This window comes from Hemicordylus capensis, chromosome 1 (genome assembly GCF_027244095.1).
Source record: "Hemicordylus capensis ecotype Gifberg chromosome 1, rHemCap1.1.pri, whole genome shotgun sequence".
In the NCBI taxonomy this organism is placed as follows: Eukaryota; Metazoa; Chordata; class Lepidosauria; order Squamata; family Cordylidae; genus Hemicordylus; species Hemicordylus capensis.
The window spans coordinates 335,751,575-335,771,458 of NC_069657.1; the positions used below are offsets into that span (position 1 = coordinate 335,751,575).

The 19,884-nt window shown below is 43.0% G+C and overlaps 1 protein-coding gene across 4 annotated transcripts in view; it reads right to left on the reverse strand.

Moving 5' to 3' along the window:
- Window positions 1–19,884, reverse strand: part of HS3ST5 (heparan sulfate-glucosamine 3-sulfotransferase 5) — a 263,739-nt gene that overhangs the window by 121,730 nt on the left and 122,125 nt on the right. Inside the window, exon 1 of one of the 4 annotated variants that reach the window (XM_053312926.1) lies at window positions 13,516–13,534. The exons of the other annotated variants lie outside the window; for them this stretch is intronic. The gene's annotated coding sequence lies outside the window, so the exon portion shown is untranslated. Of the gene's footprint in view, window positions 1–13,515; window positions 13,535–19,884 lie in introns of those variants that run through there. 4 annotated transcript variants of the gene reach the window in all.

The following is a 19,884-nucleotide window of genomic DNA, read 5'->3' on the forward strand; positions in this document are numbered from 1 at the left end:
TGTTGAAAATGGCCAATAGCTCCAAATAATTGATCAACATTGGCGCTTCCTGCGGTTCCAGGTGGGGGGATCCCCCATCAATTCAAGGCCTTGCCATTCTGTCTTACAACTGCACCAAAGGACTTCACGAAATGTCTGGCCCCGGTAGTGGCATTTCTGCAGGAGCAAGGTTTACAGGTGTTGCCATATCTAGATGACTGGCTAGGGGCGAGCACCAGACGGGCAGTTCTGGATGCCCTCGAAATCGTGACTGATACCCTACAGGAGTTGGGCTTCCAGATAAACTTCAAAAAATCTCAATTGGAGCCCACCCATCAATTTCAGTTCATTGGGCTGATCTTCAACACAACCTTGGAAAAGGTCTTCCTTCCGATGGGCCGAATTGTCACTCTCCAGAGACTTGCTGCCGCTTTCCTAGCTGGGGGTCCACAGACCATGTGTTTCATACAACGCCTCTTGGGCCACATGGCATCAAGTACATACGTTGTACCTGAAGTGTGCTTTCAGATGCGTGTCATTCAAAGATGGTTTTTGGACATATTCGATCCCCTTTGGGATCCAGGCCATCTAGAGTGCTCACCCCCAACTTGGGTACAGGTGACAGCACAGTAGTGGATGGAGTTTTGGCACCTAAGTGCTGTTACTGGGTAGCGGGACCTCTAATGAGGTTGGGTATAGTCTGAGTAGTCTGACCTATAGTCCAGCTGGTATTGATCATAAAATGTAGCATCTTGGCGCCAAGCAACATAGGAAGACTCAACTTCCAATAAGGGGGATTGATACTCAAGGAATCTATCTCGATCTCGATTTTCCCAGTGAATATCCTGTCAAGATGAGGAGCAATCTTCTCACTGTCACAGAGCGGGTGATCTTCGCCTAGGCAACCACGAAGCACCTTCTTCAGGCTTGGGTGGAGTGTACACTTCTTCAGACAAAGCATACGCCGGCTCATCCATCATGACTGATGCTCTGCTGGACCGCGTCTGCTCATTGGTCACATCAAACTCTGCTGCTATGGGTGAACCAGGGTGTGTTGATACTGATGACTTTGGTGCTGGACGATCCAAGGTCGTCTTGGTTTTCTTAGGCACCAGAGCTTCTGATATTGTGACATCTTATGCCTTCTTCTTTTTGGGAATCAGAAGGAGATGCTGACCTGCCGGCAGTTGTCTATGTAATTTCCATGTCTTCTTAATCAAGGACACCGGTCCCAAAGAGTTCACCAAGGTCTTCTGTGCAGCCTGAGGCTGGTATAAGGGACCTCCTCTGATAACATCCTTTCACTCGAATCCATCAAAGGCCAAGCATTTGATGGTGTCGATACCAGTACCGGGGCTTGGTTTTTGGTCTCCACAGCCTCAGATGCCACACGATCCGACGGTATCGATGCAGCCATTTTCAAGGACTATTTCAATGACAAGGCTTCCAACGAACGAAGAGCCAGATCCCACAGGGCTGCGCGCAAGTGAGAAGCCCTATTTCTGCGAGCCTGTTTTGTAAACTTCTGACAGTGCAGATAGGTCTCAACAATGTGGGATTCCCCCAAGCACAAGAGGCACTCGGTGTGTGTATCGGAGGAAGGGAAATTTGATCCTCAGTGGACACACTTCTTAAAGTCCTTTGTGCCAGTCATACACATTGAAGGCCGGCAGGCCACCACGCTCCATCCCAGCCGGGATTGGAGCTCTGGAAATGGGAAACCCAGTAAAATAAAAATGCCAAAACACAACTACATGAAAACTAAAGAAGAATTTAAGAGGTTAGGAAAGGAAAGAAGGGAGAAAAACAAGAAGTTATATCTTTGATCCTACTTGTTGCCAAGCTGAAGACTCCACGATGTTCGCTGAATCGCGGCCGATGACAGACTGAGAGGATGAGGAGTGGTGCAGCCACATATAGTGGCTGGGGGCGGAGTTCCTGTCCAAAGCAGGAGAAATCGAACTTGTTAGATTCTGACGAGGTCTCTGTACAGGCACATAGCCCATATGTGTAGAAGACAGAAACCATGTCGAAGAAATGCTTTTAAAAAGCAGAAATAAGAGAAAGGGAGTAACATGCTCTCCAGGTCTTCAGCGATGCCCTCCAAAACCTGCAATTAGCCCAATTTTCCACAAAAAAACCCCATGGATTCTTTTAAAAAAACAAAACAAAAGAGCAACAAAATGGTGGCAGCAGATTGCCTCGGAGCACATAGAACACTACATTTTCTAGCTGTACCCTGCATTTGAAGTGGTCTGTTAGCTGGATACAGCTGTCCCTCACCAACCGCGAGGGTTCAATTTCCGGAAAACCTCACAGTTGGCGAATATGTGGTAGATGAGCCATTTAAACCAACTGCAAAAAGGGGGTTAGGGGAATTGCAGTTGCAGAATAACCGAAAATAAGGTTAAAAATATATAGAATTGCCCCCAACCCCCCAAAATGTCCCCCTGACCCCGGGAAATCATCCCCTGACCCTGGGAAATGACCCCAACCCCTGGAAATGACCCCAACCCCAGAAATGACACCTCAACACCCCCAAATCACCCCAGGACCCCCAAAATCACCAAACCTCTTGAAAATCACCCCTGACCCCCAGAATTGACCCCCTGACCCCCAGAAATGACCCTGACCACTGGAAAAAAAAAACCCTGAGCCCCAGAAATGATCCCTGAGGCCTGGAAATGACCCCTGACCCCTGGAAATTTGCCCAAACCCCCCTTTTAAAAAAAACCACCAAACCATGGATACTCAGGTTGCAGTTGGCAAGGGTGGTCACAATTTCCCAGTCCTGGATACTCAAATCTGCGATTGGGAAAACCGCGATTGATGAGTGATGACGGTAGACTTTTAAAGTGAATGAAATTGCAGTCAATCACACAAAAACATGCACATTTGAACAGACCTTCATACACATGTACAATATGCCTGAATAGGACTAGAGACCTGCCCCACACTACCCACTGAGCTTCATATCCAAATAGAGTTGCAAGCCTAGGCATCTCCACAGTCAATTCCAATATCCATTGTGCTTGCATTCATACAATATTTTCTGCAACAGGTTTCCCACCCAGCCAAGCACAGCATGCCATACTGCCTTCATTTGAATGAATTTGCATTCATTCATTCTAGTGCATGGCTCAGTGACAGATCCTTTGTGGGTCAACCTGAGGAATTATTTTTGACTAGTTATATGTACATGCAGTTATACAAATAATATGGGCATTGTGGTAAATATATGGGCATTGAGGTCACATGTGGAAAGAGTAGCATGACCAGCTGCGCACTTTGGCTACCAAGCTGCAAAAGCCATATTTAAGAGGACGTCTTCTTTATTATGAACCCACAATCCTTGCTACTCGGGGACGGAACTTCTCTGCTGCTGCCCCAGAGCTTTGAAACGTGTTTCCTGCTGAAATAAGAGCCTCCCCATTTCTGACAACTTTTTAAAAGTCTTTAGAGAAGCACCTATTCATTAAGGCTTTTAATTAAAGATTGTTTTAACAGTTTTATCATAGTTTTAAAATATTGTTTTGAAAATTTAAATTGTTGTAATGTTTTAACTTTTACTATGTTATTTATTTTGTTTTACAGTTTTAAGGTTGGGTTTTTTTGTCATTTATTTTAACTAATGTTTTAACTTCTTGTTTACTTGTTTTAAACTAACCAGAGACGTGAGTTTTGGGTGGTATAGAAGTGTGTTTGTTAGATAGATAGATAGATAGATAGATAGATAGATAGATAGATAGATAGATAGAATATGAATCTCTCCCCTTCCCACATTCTCTCATCCCACCATCATAAGAACAGCCCTGCTGGATCAGGCCCAAGACCCATCTAGTCCAGCATCCTGTTTCACACAATGGCCCACCAGATGCCTCTGGAAGCCACAGGCAGGAATTGAGGGCATGCCTCTCTTGCTGTTACTCCCCTGCAACTGGTCCTCAGAGGCATCCTGCCTTTGAGGCTGGAGGTGGCCTATAGCCCTCCAACTAGTAGCCGATGATAGACCTCTCCTCCATGAAGTTATCTAAACCTCTCTTAAAGCCATCTAGGTTGATGGCTGTCACCACATCTTGTGGCAGAAAATTCCACAAGTTGATTATGCATTGTGTGAAAAAGTACTTCCGTTTGTTGGTCCTAGATTTCCTGGCAATTAATTTCATGGGATGACCCCTGGTTCTAGTGTTATATGAGAGGGAGAAGAATTTCTCTCTCTCCACTTTCTCCACACCATGCATGATTTTATAGACCTCTATCATGTCTCCCCGCAGTTGTCTTTTTTCTAAACCAAATAGCCCCAGGTGTTGTAGCCTTGCCTCATAAGAAAGGTCTTCTAGGCTCCTGATCATCTTGGTTGCCCTCTTCGACACCTTTTCCAGTTCTACAATGTCCTTTTTTAGATGTGGTGACCAGAATCGTACACAGTACTCCAGGTGTGGCCACACCATAGGTTTGAATAAGGGCATTATAATATTAGCAGTTTTATTTTCAATCCCCTTCCTAATGATCCCTAGCATGGAATTGGCCTTTTTCACAGCTGCCACACATTGAGTGGATACTTTTAACGAGCTGTCCACCATGACCCAAAGATTCCTCTCCTGGTCAGTCACTGATGGCTCGGATCCCATCAGCGTATACTTGAAGTTGGGGGTTTTCATCCCAATGTGCATCACTTTACACTTGCCAACACTGAACCACATTTGCCACTTTGTCGTCCGCTCCCAGTTTGGAGAGATCCTTTTGGAGCTCCTCACAATCCATTTTAGATTTCACTACCCGAAAGAGTTTGGTATCATCTGGAAATCTGGCCAGCACGCTGCCTACCCCTGCTTCTAGATCATTTATGGTGAAATTTAAAAGCATCTGTCCCAGTACAGATCCCTGGGGAGCCCCACATCTTATTTCCCTCCATTGTGAAAACTCTCCATTTATACCTACCCTCTGTTTTCTGTCTTTCAACCAGTTAGCAATCCACACATGTACTTGTCCCTTTATCCCATGACTGCTAAGTTTTCTCAAGAGTCTTTGATTAGGATCTTTGTCAAAAGCTTTTTGGAAGTCCAGGTATATTATGTCAACTGGGTCAGCTTGATCCACACACTTGTTGACACTCAAAGAACTACAAAAGGTTTGTGAGGCAAGGTTTACCTTTGCAGAAGCCGTGCTGGTTCTCCCCCAGCAGGGCCTGTTGTTCTATATGCTTTACAATTTTTTCCTTGAGGATGCTTTCCATCAATTTGCCTGGAATGGACGTTAAGCTAACCGGCCTGTAATTTCCCAGATCATCCCTGGATCCCCTTTTGAAAATCGGTGTTACATTTGCTACTTTCCCGTCCTCCGGTATAGAGCCCAATTGCAGGGCTAAGTTATATATTTTAGCAAGGAGGTTGGCAATTTCACATTTGAGTTCTTTGAGGACTCTTGGATGGATGCCATCTGGCCCTGGTGATTTGTTAGTTTTCAGTTTTTCCAGACAGTTTAGAACATCATCTCTTGGCACTACTATCTGACTCAGTTCTTTAGCCTCCATCCCCAAAAAGCCTGGTTCAAGAACAGGTATATGCTCAGTATCCTCTGCCATGAAGATGGACGCAAAGAACCCATTTAGCTTCTCTGCAACCTCCCTATCCTCCTTAATAATCCCTTTCACTCCCTCATTGTCGAATGGTCCAACTGCCTCCCTGGCAGGTTTCCTACTTCTGGTGCATTTAAAGAAGTTTTTGTTATCCCCCTTGATACTTTTAGCTAAATGTTCCTCAAACTCTCTTTTTGCCTCCCTTATTGTCACCTTGCATTCCTTTTGCCAGATTTTGTGTTCCTTTCTGTTCTCTTCATTTGGACAGGCCTTCCAATTTTGGAAGGAAGTTTTCTTCCCCTTTATGGCTTCCTTGACGGTACCTATTAGCCATGCTGGCATCCTCCAGGACTTAGTAGAACCTTTCCTCCTTTTGGGTATACAATCTAACTGGACTTCTAGTATTGTGGTTTTGAGTAAACTCCATGCAGTTTGGAGTGAATTGACTTCTGATTTTCCCTTTAAACTTTCTTTTCACCATACTCCTCATTTGGAGAAGTATTCTCTTCTGAAATTCAAAATGTCTGTGTTAGACTTCCTTGGTGATTCTCTCCCCACGTGTATGCTGAATTTGATCACACTATGTTCATTGTTCCCTAAATGGTCAATGACACTGACATCACACACTAGGTCCTGGGTGCCACTCAGGATTAAGTCCAAGGTCTTATTCTCTCTGTTTGGTTCCAAGAGAACTTTTCTAGGGCACAGGCATTCAGCATATCTAGAAATTTGACCTCTCTGTTATTACCTGACTGTGAATTGACCCAGTCTATGTCTTGGTAATTGAAGTCACCCATTATTACAGCCCTGCTTCTCTTCGATGCCTCCCTGATTTCCTCCTGCAACTCCCAGTCACTGTCAGTGTTTTGATCCAGAAGGTGATAGCACGTCCGCAGTAGCACATTTCCTTTCAGGCCTTGTATTGTCACCCACAGGGTTTCTGTGGAGGACTCCAGTCCACCCAGGTTTTCTAGCTTGCTAGATTCTATCCCTTCTTTAACATACAGTGCTATTCCACCTCCAAGGTGCCCTCCCTGTACTTTCTATAGAGTTTCTATCCAGAGATAACAGTGTCCCATTGGTTCTCACTGTTCCACCATGTTTCTGTTATGCCCACTATATCTATTTCTGTGTTAGCAACCAAGCATTCCAGCTCACCCATCTTGGCTCAGAGGCTTCTAGCATTGGCATATAAGCACCTATACTCTGAATCTCTCACCTGGTGTGTGCTATCTTTCTTTTGACTCTTTGATCAGCTGGCACAGGCTCCTGTCTGCTCTTTAAGTGGTTCTGCTCTGTCCTCTTCTGTTTTATCTGAATCGTTTGCCCCCTCACATTTTAAAGGATGGCATTTGCCGAACCAGATACTGCACAGCTGTTGTCAACTATTCCCCAGGCATCATTTTAAAAGCTGCTCTCAAATTTTTTCATGGAAAAATCAGAAGAAATTGGTATTTTGTGCATATTGCTGGACAGCTGGGGACTCACAGAGCACAGTGCAGTCATCCCTTGCCAACTGCAAAGTTTCCATTCTGGGAAAACCTCATGGTTGGTGTTTGTAGTTGGAGAGCCATTGAAATCAATGGCAACAGGGGAAACGTGGTCACAAAAGGACTGCAACATATAGTGAAAAATAGGAGGGATTCTCAAAATCCCCCCCAAACACCAGGAGTCAGTAAAAGTAGTGAAGTAGACCCCCCAAATGACCCCTGAAAATGACCCTGACCCCCCCAAATGACCCCTGATCCCTCAAAATGACCCCCGACCCCCCCCAAATTATGAAAAACCCCAAATGCAAAAAAATCTAACCAAACTGCAAATACACAGATCATGGTTGGCGAGACTTGCCACAATTTCCCGGTTGTGGGTATTTATTTATTTATTTTTATTTTATTTTAGCACATTTATATACCACCCAATACAAAAAAGTCCCTCGGTGGTTCACAATATAAAATCAATTTTAAAATTTACATAATTAAAACAATTTAAAATACAAGAGAAATTCTAAAATTGAAGCTTAAAAAAATACTCAAAGCCGTGATTGGGAAACCAGCAGTTGGTGAGGGATGATTCTATGGCACATTCTTTCCCTGATTTCCACTGTTTTAACCTTTTCCCAAGAATTTTATGCCCTGCAGGAACCTAACCCCCCCCCCCCCCACACACACACACAAACAATTGCCATAGACCTAATGCCGTTATCTATGGTTTTGTTACCCATGGAAATTGGTGGGAATGGAACCCCTGTGGATAACAAGGTCCACATGTATATATTTATACTTTTTCAGGAAATGAGAAAATATCTGGAGAAAGATTGGAAGAATACAGCTAAAATGACTAAATCAATTCACACAAGTTATTCTCTTATGGATTATAATTATTAAAATACTTATATACTTTTCAAGATTTTTTTTTTAAGATTTACATAGCAAAAATACGACTTCCTGTCTCCAAAGAGCTCACATTGTAAATCATTGTTTGATTTGATTGTCTAGATTTTTAAAGAATGAAGGAAACTTGAGTTATTTGATTGGTTTATTTAGAAAACTTGGGGGGAAAAGAGATAATAAAGGGAGGCTTGCCTCCAAAGAATGTTAGTTAAAGTTGGAGTAAGAGCTGAGTAGGAGTAAGACCCAGAAAAACATAGCTGGACAGTGAAGAAACAAGCAGACTGTAGGAGAAAGCTGCTGACTGGGTCAGTCTCAGAGGCAAAGAGCATGAAGTCACTGAGTTGTAATCACTGTGGCACACAAGAGGCACAAACTGCTAGAATGACAGGGAGGTCATTCACACAACTGGGCGGGGGAGATCACGGGTGGGCAGGCTGGTTAAGCTTACCTCCCCTCCCAGATGAGCAATGGCTTGTTTCTGGGATCACGCTCCCAGATGCGCAGCGCTCCATGCCTGCAGGAGCTATATGATCCTAGAGCCCGTATGAAGGACTCACTCAAGCCCTTACCCCTGGCTAAGGGCTGGGTTTAAAAATGGGGCTAGGTGGTGCTGCCCCACTGGGATTGGGCCTGATCCCAGCAGTTCTCACGTGTAGCCTAACCCAGGCTGGGCTTCCCTAGCCTGAGTTAGGCTGAATGTGAGAACAGTCTCTGGGGCAGTAAAGCAGCCAAGCCTTCTGCAGGGGAAAGAAGGAAGCTTTGGGATAAGCTATCCTTTGCACTCCCTTTGAAACTGTTGCTGAACCTAGTTTTCATAGGCTATTGGTCTTGGTTATTCAATGCTTTTCTTGTACTTTAGTTCAACTGGAATATTTTCTATTTTTACTTGGTATTACTGCACTCTTTTAGAACTACGAAGATCTTGAACCAAGTAATTTTTTGTTCTTGTTCTTTTCTTTCCTCTGTCTATTATTTCCTCCACCACATGCCTACTTGCCTTACTACTCTACCTTTTTGTAAAGCTGAGGGACAGCAGTTCTAGTCACTAGGTGGTAGAATCAGCCAAAAGAACTGTACCTGGTGGCAGAAAGTTGTTTATGCACAGGGTCCACTAAGGCAGTTCCCTTCACATCTCCACACTCACCTAATCTCATGCAACACACACAGATCTCGCCCCTCCCCAGCCTCTACTTTTAACCTAAGAAATGCTTAGGACATATTGTTCTGAAGTATCTGGCTGACATCCTGACTAATAATGTGTGCGTGCAGCCAAAGGAAACACACATTCAGTAGTTATGCTCCTGCTTCAGCAACTCAGGCACTCACATGTGGGCAATGTACTGATTTTTGCCAATCTCCCCTTCTCCTAGAAGCGTTCTGTGACACCTGCAAATATGTCATAGGAACATAGGAAGCTGCCTTATACTGAGTCAAACCATTCATGCATCTAGCTCATTGGTCCGTCTAGCTTAGCGATGGCTCTCCAAGGTTTAAGGCAGGACTCTTTCCCAGCTCTGCCTGGAGATTCCAGGGTGAACCTTGGACTTCCTGTATGCATAACAGATGCTCTACCATTGAGCTACAGCCTCATCCTCCATCACCAATTCTATGTGAAATATTTGCAGGTTGCACAGAACACTTCCAGCGCAAGGAGAGACTAGCGAAAATGTGTTCAAGTGCCTGCACTGCTGAAGTGGGAACATAGTCTCCACACACATGCTTCCATTGGCTGAACATGCTTAGCATAGTCAGAGTTTCAGCATGTGCATATGAATTAATGCAATTTCATTTACAGTGTAAATTTAACTATTTAATATTTCAAATAAATACCATCAGAATATGGCACTTTCATAAAACTTCTGTATTTGCATTAGAGAATGGAAGGTTACATAGCCTTTTTATTGTAATGATTATCCACCAGACAATAAACCCTGAAGGAAAACACAGAACAAACAAAACTCTAGATGCACACTTGATATGATATGCCAACCATAAAAATGTATTCTATGCACATTGTTGAAAGTCTCAAAGGGCTTTATTAAAAATAAAAGCATATGCAAGGGCTGCTGAATTGGATGAAGTCTGATTGGTTCCTCTAGGGATAACAGCACAAGACATGATGTTTCTTCCTTGGTAACCCAAACAGAGACCCAGCAAGCCATCTGCTCTCCTTTCATTTGACTGTGGCAAGCTTTTACTGTGTTGCTGGACATTGTCACAATATGGCTATTAATTATGTCTTATGTGTGGAGCATATATTTCCTTTTGTTATAACACTGTGGAAAGATCTTTTAGTATTGAATGATAAAACTGGGGAAAGAAATTATGTGCATACTATGGTTTATGAGGCAGTCCTACCTCTTCCTCCTCAAGGCCACAAATGACCATATCAAATCATCCTTTACAGACCACTGGGTTTGTGTAAAGGCACAGCACATGCTACCATTCCAAGAAACTTAGCCAGTGAGCCGACTCAGCCAATTTTAGAACATGCCAGGCATGTGCACTGCCTATTTTAAAGGTGAGACAGTAAATGGTGATATCAAAAGGGTTAATTCCTATAAAGGAATGGACAGATGATACACTCTAGTTTAGATCTGGACCTTTAAACAATTTTAGCTGGTCTCCAATGACCTTCCCAAAATTTTATCAAGCTGTTGGTCACAGGTTTTGGCCATAGCTACTGGTCACAGGTTTGGTTCCTGAGAGCAATCTGTCTCACTTCTTCTACTGAGTCACCCTATAAAACCCTCACAACCCATGTCTTTCAGACCTGTTGAAATAAAATACTGAAAGCATGCCATTTCTGAATTCCTTCAAGAAGCTGATATACTGGCAAGAGAAAACAATTCTTTGGCTTCAATACATTAATATATATTGTCAAACATTCTCAACCAGAAGCAGAAGATAAATGATTTTCTAGCATGCTTAAGATTGACAGAAGCCAAAGAGGTCAGGACACCAATGGAAGAAGTCTCCTGAAGCAAGATGAGGACAGTGAGCTATTACCAGACAACAGCCAATACAGAAGAGCAATTAGAAAGCTTCTATTTGTTGCAACAGTCATGAGGCCAGATATAATTGCAGCAGTGGGAATTCTAAGCAGAAGAGTAAATGCACCAACCAAGAATAACTGGGCCTCAGTGAAAAGGTTGGAAAGATACCTGAAGTGTACAGCACACCTGAAACTCATGCTACCAGCAAGCAGCAACTCCAGACTGGCAGGGTACATGGAGGCAGATTGAGCCGAAGACAGAGCTGATCACAAGTCCACAAGTGAACATCTGCTTTTCTATGGAGGCACAACCATCAGTTGGAGTAGCTGGAAGCAGTCAATTGACTTCCATCCACAGAAGCAGAGTGCACATCAGCTGCCCAAGCATGTCAAGAAGCTACATGGCTACACAAGATATTGTTAGACTTTGGGACTGATGAACTAAAGCCAACTGAGATGTCTAAGGACAATCAAGGATGCATCCAACTCTCTCTGATGGAAAAGATTACATCTCACACAAAGAACATTGACAGAAAGCACCACTATATTCGAAAGGCACAAGAGAATGGGCTAGTTGAGCTAAAGTATTGCCCAACTGAAGAGATAGTAGCAGATGGACTGACTAAGCCACTACCAAGAGACTTGTTCCAGATTCTTTGAGAGAAGATGGGAATCATATATTGGTGCACGAGACGATGAGAAAGGGTGTTGGAGATGCAGCTCCTGAAGGAAATGTCTCTTAGCACCAGCAACTCTATTGACCATTAGGGGCATTAGGGGTAGAGGTGGTGAGTAAAGGAATTCTCTCTGACAATCCTCTCTTTGTCTCTGTTCTGATTCCTCTTTGTTAGACTGATAGTCTCATATTTCATTCTCTCTCCTGAAAGATAGACTTCTATTTTCTTCCTTCTCTCCACTCCTCATGTAGGCAGTTAGGCATGTAGGATTTCAATCTATCAGACGTATTTCCTAAATAAACTACTTTACTTTAAACTTTAACTCAATGCCTAAAAAACAACAACAACAACACCTTAATTAGCAGTGTTCTTTTCACTCGTGCACTTCCACTGCAGGTGGGGCAGATAAATAATCTAAACTCTCCAAACTTCAACAGTTTCCATTTCACATTGTATGCAGAAGATGTTCCATTAGCAGCAAAATGTACGTCTTTATCTGCATAATTGATCATTAGGTTTGAGCTGCCTATCTGAGGCATATCAAAACTCATACACCAATCACATGCCACTACTTAAACACATGCTTCCTACTATTTATTTATTTTAAATATATACTAACTAGCTGACCCCGCACAGAGCATCTGTGCAGTTGTGCACTGAGCCTCTGGCATCCCCCCGCAGCTCTCTCGCTCGCTCTCCCTGCTGCAGCTCTCTCTCTCGCTCTCCCCCCCGCAGCTCTCTCTCTCTCTCCCCACTGCAGCTCGCTCGCTCTCCCCCCCCCCACAGCTCGCTCGCTCTCTCCCCCACAGCTCTCTCCCCCCGCAGCTCTCTCTCTCTCTCCCCCCGCAGCTCTCTCCCCCCGCAGCTCTCCCCATTGGGTAGGTCAGGGCCAGGCCATCCCTCCACCACCTCCCACCTCCTCCTCCCAGCTGATAGGGCTTTGCCCACTGTCTGCCCACCTCCTCGCCACCACCATTATTTCTTCCCACCACTGCTTCCTCTTCCTGTTGGATGGGGCTTTGCCAGCCGTCCACCCACCTCTTCTGGCCAGAGGGGCTTCGCCTGCCGGCCCTCCACCTCTGCATCCTGGCCACCACCATTATTTCTCTCTGCTTCAATGCTGGAACTCTTGCACACTCTAGAGCATCTGCGCGTTAGTACTTGATTGCTCCCCTCACCTCAGAGATCTTCCCACTCTCACCTGAGCTGCACGCCTGCTCCTCCTCCATCCCGTTGCTTCCATCCTCCTCACCCTTCTTGGCTGTGGCTGCAGCATTGCTGCCGCCTATTGGCCAAGCTGCAGCCCCCTATCCCCAGAGACCTCCTCACCCGAACCCCTCTCCTGCTCATCCCCCCAGGAGCAGCAGCAGTGGTTGACTGGGCTGCTCCTCTCTGCTGCCACCACGGCCGCTCATGCCAATTCATGCTAATGATCATGAATTCCCCTCAGGCTGCTGACAGACCTGGGCCCATCCCTCGCCTGCCTGCTTCCCTCTGACAATGACCGCGGTAGCCCCAAACAGCAGCAGTGGTTGACTGGGCCTTTCCTTGCTGCTAGTGCTGCCATGGCTGCTCATTCCCCTCAGGCTGCTGACAGGCTCAAGCCCGTCCCTTGCCCTTCCTTCTCTCTTCCCCCTCCCTTCTTTTTCTCTCTCTCCTCCACTCGCTCTTCCCCACTCTTTCTTCCCCCACCCTTCATGTTTTTTTCTCTCCCTCCCTCCCTCCCTGAGTTATTTAATTCACACAACGGTATCCTCCTTCTCCTGAAGGGGCTCTTTCCTCCCTCACGACCCGACTTTTTGCAGACCCCTGAATGCTATCCTTTTATATAGAGAGATTCCTCTCCTCTACAATCAAGAACATCTTCCGACCAGTAACAGTTGCATTCCAACTGACCTTAACCATCACAGGCTCCTCCTCCTTGTCTGCATATGGAATCTCCACTGCCCAATCAGGTGCTTCTGCTTGCAAACTCTGTCAGCCAATCGCCTCCTTTCTACCACGTCCCCACGCATGGCCCGTCTTGGAGAATTAATAATATAGATGTTGCAGCTGTTTTCCAATGTCATGTGTGATTTTTGAAAAGTGCATAAGAATCTATGTGTGGCCTTTATTGATACAACTCTAACTTATCTACTCTTGATGTATGCTGATCATGCATGAATGATCATGAATTGATACGTCGTGTTTAAAATAAATAAATAAGCAACAATTTGCAATTGTTTCTTTTCAGAGCTCATGCTAAATATAACACCATATAGAAAGAGTATATTTTTCTTTATATATATATATATATATATATATATATATATATATATATATATATCTCAAAAATAATACAATTTATTTCTAAGTAGTGCTCTTATAATACTGCTGATTATTCTTAATTTAACTTAAAAATCGATTTAAAACAGAAATATCTGCAATCAGGAGGCAAGCTGTTTTAGGTATGTGGGCAAGATTGGGGAAAACAATGAGATTGTTTGGGGGTGCTGTAGGTCAGAAAAAACTATTGGCAGATTGGACTGGCAACTCCTTAATTCCAATTTCCAGCCCACAACTTGAGGGGTCAGGAAGTCTAAAGAAAAAGCTTCCAACAGACTACATAGAGATGGCACTTTGGCCTTTCCTGCTGCTATTTTTGGGCAGTCAATCATGTCCCCTAGAAAAGTGAATCATATCTTAAATGAGTTCCAGATGGAAAATCTCATCCTGCATAATTATCTCTCCCAACCTGTATGGCATAATGAACCTTTATCCTCTAACTTTTTATCTATATATACATGGAAAATGATTACAGAATAATAATGGGATCAGCACAGTGTAGTAGGAATAGTTTGTTAATGGCATGGGTAATTATGGATAGTGTGTAGCTGCTTATTTGATGAGGTTAGGAGGAAGTTCTCTCACCAGACCCATTGACCAAAGGCGAAGCACGGGGTACTTTGCCTCTGCCACAGTATATGGTGCCTTTGTTACTACATTGTTGTAACCTGTCAAACTGCAAATTCAGGTTTTCAAAAGCAGTAAAATAAACTAAGTAAGAAAGGGGAAAGGGACTCCTAGTTTGCCAAACAAGGAATCTACTGGAACACTTGGAAAGAAAGAGTGTGATTCCCTAGCCAATATAGAAGGGAAATTCTGCTTCCTCTTGGAGGAAACCACAATAGTCTAAACTGAAAGTGAAATGGATTACGGTTATGTAGTATTTGTGGATTTGTAGAACTGAGTCTTAAAATCTGATCTCACAAATCAGGCTGGAATTGTCCACTGATTCCACCCTTCCTGCTTCTATCTGTGGACCCAATTCCCCCTGGCAAACACAGGCATATCAGTTGTTCGCAACCACTGCCATAATGGGAAATTAATCTCATAAATTCATAAGCATGTATAACCAATGTCCACTAAGCAAAAGAAACATAGAAGCACCAAGAATGGGCACATTAATTCATTACACTCACAACACACAACCAAACATGGATAATACCGTGAAGAAAATAATGGAAATAATTGAAACAATGGAGGGTGAAATACAGAACTCTGAACTTTTGGGATGGATTACAAAAATGTATTTGAGATGGGCTTGGGTGCAAAACTAGAAATAGAAGACCTGGTGGACAATCCTAGCATGGGATTTTTTTAAATTATTAACTTTAACTTTAATTAGTGAGATGTTAAAGTATAATCATTGCAACACGCTTAAGGCTCAGCTTGTGCATCTTTGTGCTTTCTTCCACTAACATCTACAATGCTAGAAGCAGACAGACAGACAGATGCTGCTGATTTCACTCAATCAGTGCTAAATGCTAGTTCTTTTATTAAAACCATCAGGCACGTTGGAGCAAACTACACAGCACAGGAGAGTCATAATTACAACTGAATAGCATGTCACTGATAGAGATACAATGCTCAGGAAGAATACTGGGAGAAAGGGGGAGAAATGTATTGAACTCCAGTATTGGCTTCCTAAGCAATATTAGCTCAACTGAGTTAAGAAAACTGCAGTTAATCCCTCATGTTTCAACAGTCCATTATGTTAATGTTCACAAATAGAAGTTACCTGCTCTGATATAAAAGACCAAGATGAAAAATAAAAGAATAAATGACAGCAGGCAAGCATTGTACTTCCCTACCGAACTTGTCAGCTTTCACCTGCTGAATATACCACTCAGCTTTGGGAACAGAGTGGCTTTGTTAACTTTCTAAGCCTTCCTAATTATGTACATTTGAGAGTGCAGAATTCTTTCATTTGAGACAGCTTATATTATCTGATGCTGCTCTTTACAAAACTATTCAGAAACATCATCTGCCAGGATCAAGAGTAATTGGAACTGATATCTATTGGGTTTTTATCTGCAGCTTTACTGTATAATTTTTCATTTTCTTTAGAAGGCTTTTAACACAGAGGCAGAACATGCCTACAGTCCCACAGAGGTGTTTTGACATTAGACTTAATAAAGCATGAAGAACTCATTAATAAATAATGTTCTGCTAGGTTAACAAATAAAACCGAATGCATTTGTTGGGCCCAGGAGTAAATCATATCAAACATGCTGCCAAGTGACTTCTTAAAGAGATTGCAATGGTCCTTTTGCTGCCACATTTGGCACAACATTGGACACTTGGCGGGGGTGGGTGAGTACGACACCACATCAGACGATCAAGTATCTTCAAATCTGAATGTACCCTATCAATGTTTAGTTGCTCTCTATGAAATGAAATGTGTGTGAGCCAGGACACACAACACTGACAAAGTCTCTAATCATTACTGAAAGACCATAGCTATCTGACATTTCTAAAGACAAAAGATATTTCCTCTATTACTGGCACAATCTCATTCCTATTGCTGCAGTATTATTACATTTAGGGTGGAATCTAACTTAGTGGTTTTCAGTCATTATCCCACAGATGGTAGTTTTGCTCCGTGGGCAACTCAACAACTTAACCAACACTATATTCTAGTGATGACTATGATGATTATACTTCAGATAAATTTGACCAACTGTGGTTACACCTCTTCTTATTTTCAGTTATTATTTTCTCTTTTGTTTGCTGCATTTTTTTTCATTTTCTTATTCCAGTTATTATTTTCTAAGGTAAGCAATAATCCATTCATACATTTAGCTATATGGAACTAAAACATTAATTTCGGGATAGTGTGGACAAACTGTCCCAATCTAGTTCTGGTAGCATCCTGTTCAATGAAGGAAATCACTAAGGGAACATAGGAAGCTGCCTTATAAGCCGCCTTATACTGAGTCAGACCATTGGTCCATCTAGGTCAGTATTGTCTACACAGACTGGCAGTGGCTCCAAGGTTAGAGGCAGGAGTCTCTCTTAGCCCTATCCTGGAGATGCCAGGGAGGAAACTTGGAACCTGATGCATGCAAACATGCAGGTGCTCTTTCCCACAGCGGCCCCATCTCCCTAAGGGAATAACTTCCAGCAGTCTCCCATTCAAATGCACACCAGGGTGGACCATGCTTAGCAAAGGTGACAATTTATGCTTGCTACCACAAGACCAAGTCTCCTTCAAATAAAGGGATGATGATGCAGTTTCCTGCACCTCCGTGGTAGGCTGGACTAAAAGATTTCCAAGATGCCTCTGAACTCTAAAATTCTACAATTCTGTACTGGTATTTACTTATGATAAATATTGGCATGTAAATGCAGATATCATTGAAAGCAATGCAGTGCAGACAAGCGATAGCCATTTGGATTTTCACCCTGACACACGTCCTATTCACATCCCAAGGTTCCTGGTATAATAATCCATTCAGAACATATAGCTATTGCATATATTACTTAACCCCACAAGAAGCACCCACTTGGCAGAAGGGAGCTTCCTGGGTCGTTACCTTGGTGGCCCACCCCCCACTTTCAGGGTGCAGTGCTTAAAGCCCAGGTCTTCAGCCAGCTTGGAGAGACTTGCTCTCCAAGCCACTCCGATTGGTAAAATGTGAGGTCATTGCCGATCTGATACCAATACCGATAGTGCTGGGGAGGCCATAACAGCCTCCCTGGTTTTTGTTTGTTTTGTTTTTGCATATTGTTATTACATTTGCATTGATCCAATATTTCTGGTGGTGCATGGGCCTACTATATTATCTGCTCAATAAGGCCAACTCCTTCCTACCCCTCACTCAATTTCCTTCTGTTTTTTTCAACTGATAGCTTCAGTATTCTATGTCTGAGAATGCTGTTCTTAACTGCTGAAGCCCTCCAGGCTTAGACTCACCAGTTTGCCTGACTTCCAGTTCCTATAAACCCATTTTAATTTCTCCCCGTAGGCAGACGTGAAAGAGCCATTCACAGAAAACAACTGAGAAATTCAGGATTTCAGCAAACCTGTGTCAGGGCAGCAGTGTAGCATCTATATCCATACAAAAGATAGCAGCAAAGACAGGATGCCTGTCTTTGGCATGCAGTGTGAACCTGGAAGTTAAGCTTCCAGACAGTGGCCTATTAACCAGGCAGTGTCGTGCTAGTATACTGCTATTGTACTAGTGCAAGGATATAGTACAAATACATTGTACCAAAAGCAGAACCTTTGTTCCAGACTAGTTCTTCCACTAGTGGTAGATGTTGACACACTGCACAGTGTACACAGTACACTGCAGAATGCCTTACACACAGATTTTAACTTTTAAGACATATTGCAGAAAGTGTTGCATGACATGTTGTGCAATATGTGTCCCTTGGAAGGTCTTCTTCTAGTGGTTGTTTGCATCACATTGCACCAAACTAGCCTTGACGTAGGCCAATATTTTCTTATTTCTACATCCTCAACATCTGCTGATGTCCTGGAAACTCTCAAAGGTTGTGGAAGCAAACAGATGTTTATTTTTTAAATGCTATATTTGTGTACTAAGGTATTCCCCAAATATGTAGAAACCACTGTCTTACTTTTGAATGTCCTGTTTCATATCCAGCTGAGTTCACTACTAGAGGCAATTGATGATGGTAACAATTATTCATGAGGAGAGTCTTCACTGCATTATCAATTACACATTTATTTGAATTATTCTGTAGCCTATTCTAAAACATGACTTACCACTGATACGCTTTTTTCACTGATATAAGTGTGACTCAAATACTCCAAATAATAAGAGTTAACCTGTGAGTGCAGACAGTGGACATCCTGACAGCACTTCCACATTAACAGTACTGGCACACTAGAGAAGGGGTGATTTTTGATTACCTCCTCTTCCCCACTGTGCCATATTTGTACAGCCCTCAGGGACATATTTTGGGGACGTACAGAGGGCTGCCTAGGGAAGGGAAGGGAATGAAAATCGCCCCTTCCCAGTACACTGGTGCTGTTATTCTGATCCCCTCATGCACCGGCACTTCCTTAGATAGGATTCCAGCCATTAAACGTAAGGTCCATGTCATTATTCCCATGTTTTGAACATACTACTGATCACAGTGAGCAACATTAAAGTGCATCCATGTTGTAGGAAATCTGCTTCATTTCTCTTCCAAGCATGCAGCCAATGGGAGCAGAGCTGCAATGCTGGCCACTCTGCAGACTGGTATAGGAATTCTTGTGCAGATCCACAGAATTGGAAGAGGCAACCAAGCTGACACACTTAAGGCTTAGAAGGATAGTCCAGATACTCCTTTTAGACAAGAATCACTCTCCCTATAAAGGCAGTACAAGATTAGCCAATCTCTACAGGGGGTGGAGGCAAGCTGAGAAGTAATTTCCCACCTTAGCCCAAATTGACAGGATTGTTTGTGTTTTCTACTCTGCATTGCAATGCTCTGTTGCGGCCAACCTTATTCATGAAAAGGAACTTCTTAGTGGTAATCTGAACCTGGATAGATTTAGATGGTTTTAGAAACCAGCATTTCTTTCCCAGTTGACTAATTCCTATGCCTCTGAAGTCTGGTGATTCCTTTCCCAACTTTTTATTGTGTTATGTTGTGCCTTATTGTGCAGATATATAAACCATATGATGATCCCTTTTGGCAAAATAAGCCATTTCAAAACAAATGACAAGCAATGTCACCATAAACTACTTTGCATATATTAAAAACAGGCACTAAATTAGATGGGTCAATTTAAACATATCATATCTCATTTAGTCAAGCTAAAAACAATCCGTTGTGGATGAGTTTAAGAGTTATATGTTTAAAGCATGTGCTACCTGGAACTGAAGTTTATTAGATTTAACACATAACATATACATCTGCATGATGGCAGGATTCTTGATGGGAGGAAGATAAGAAAATTATTATAATCTGCATTTCTAAATTGAA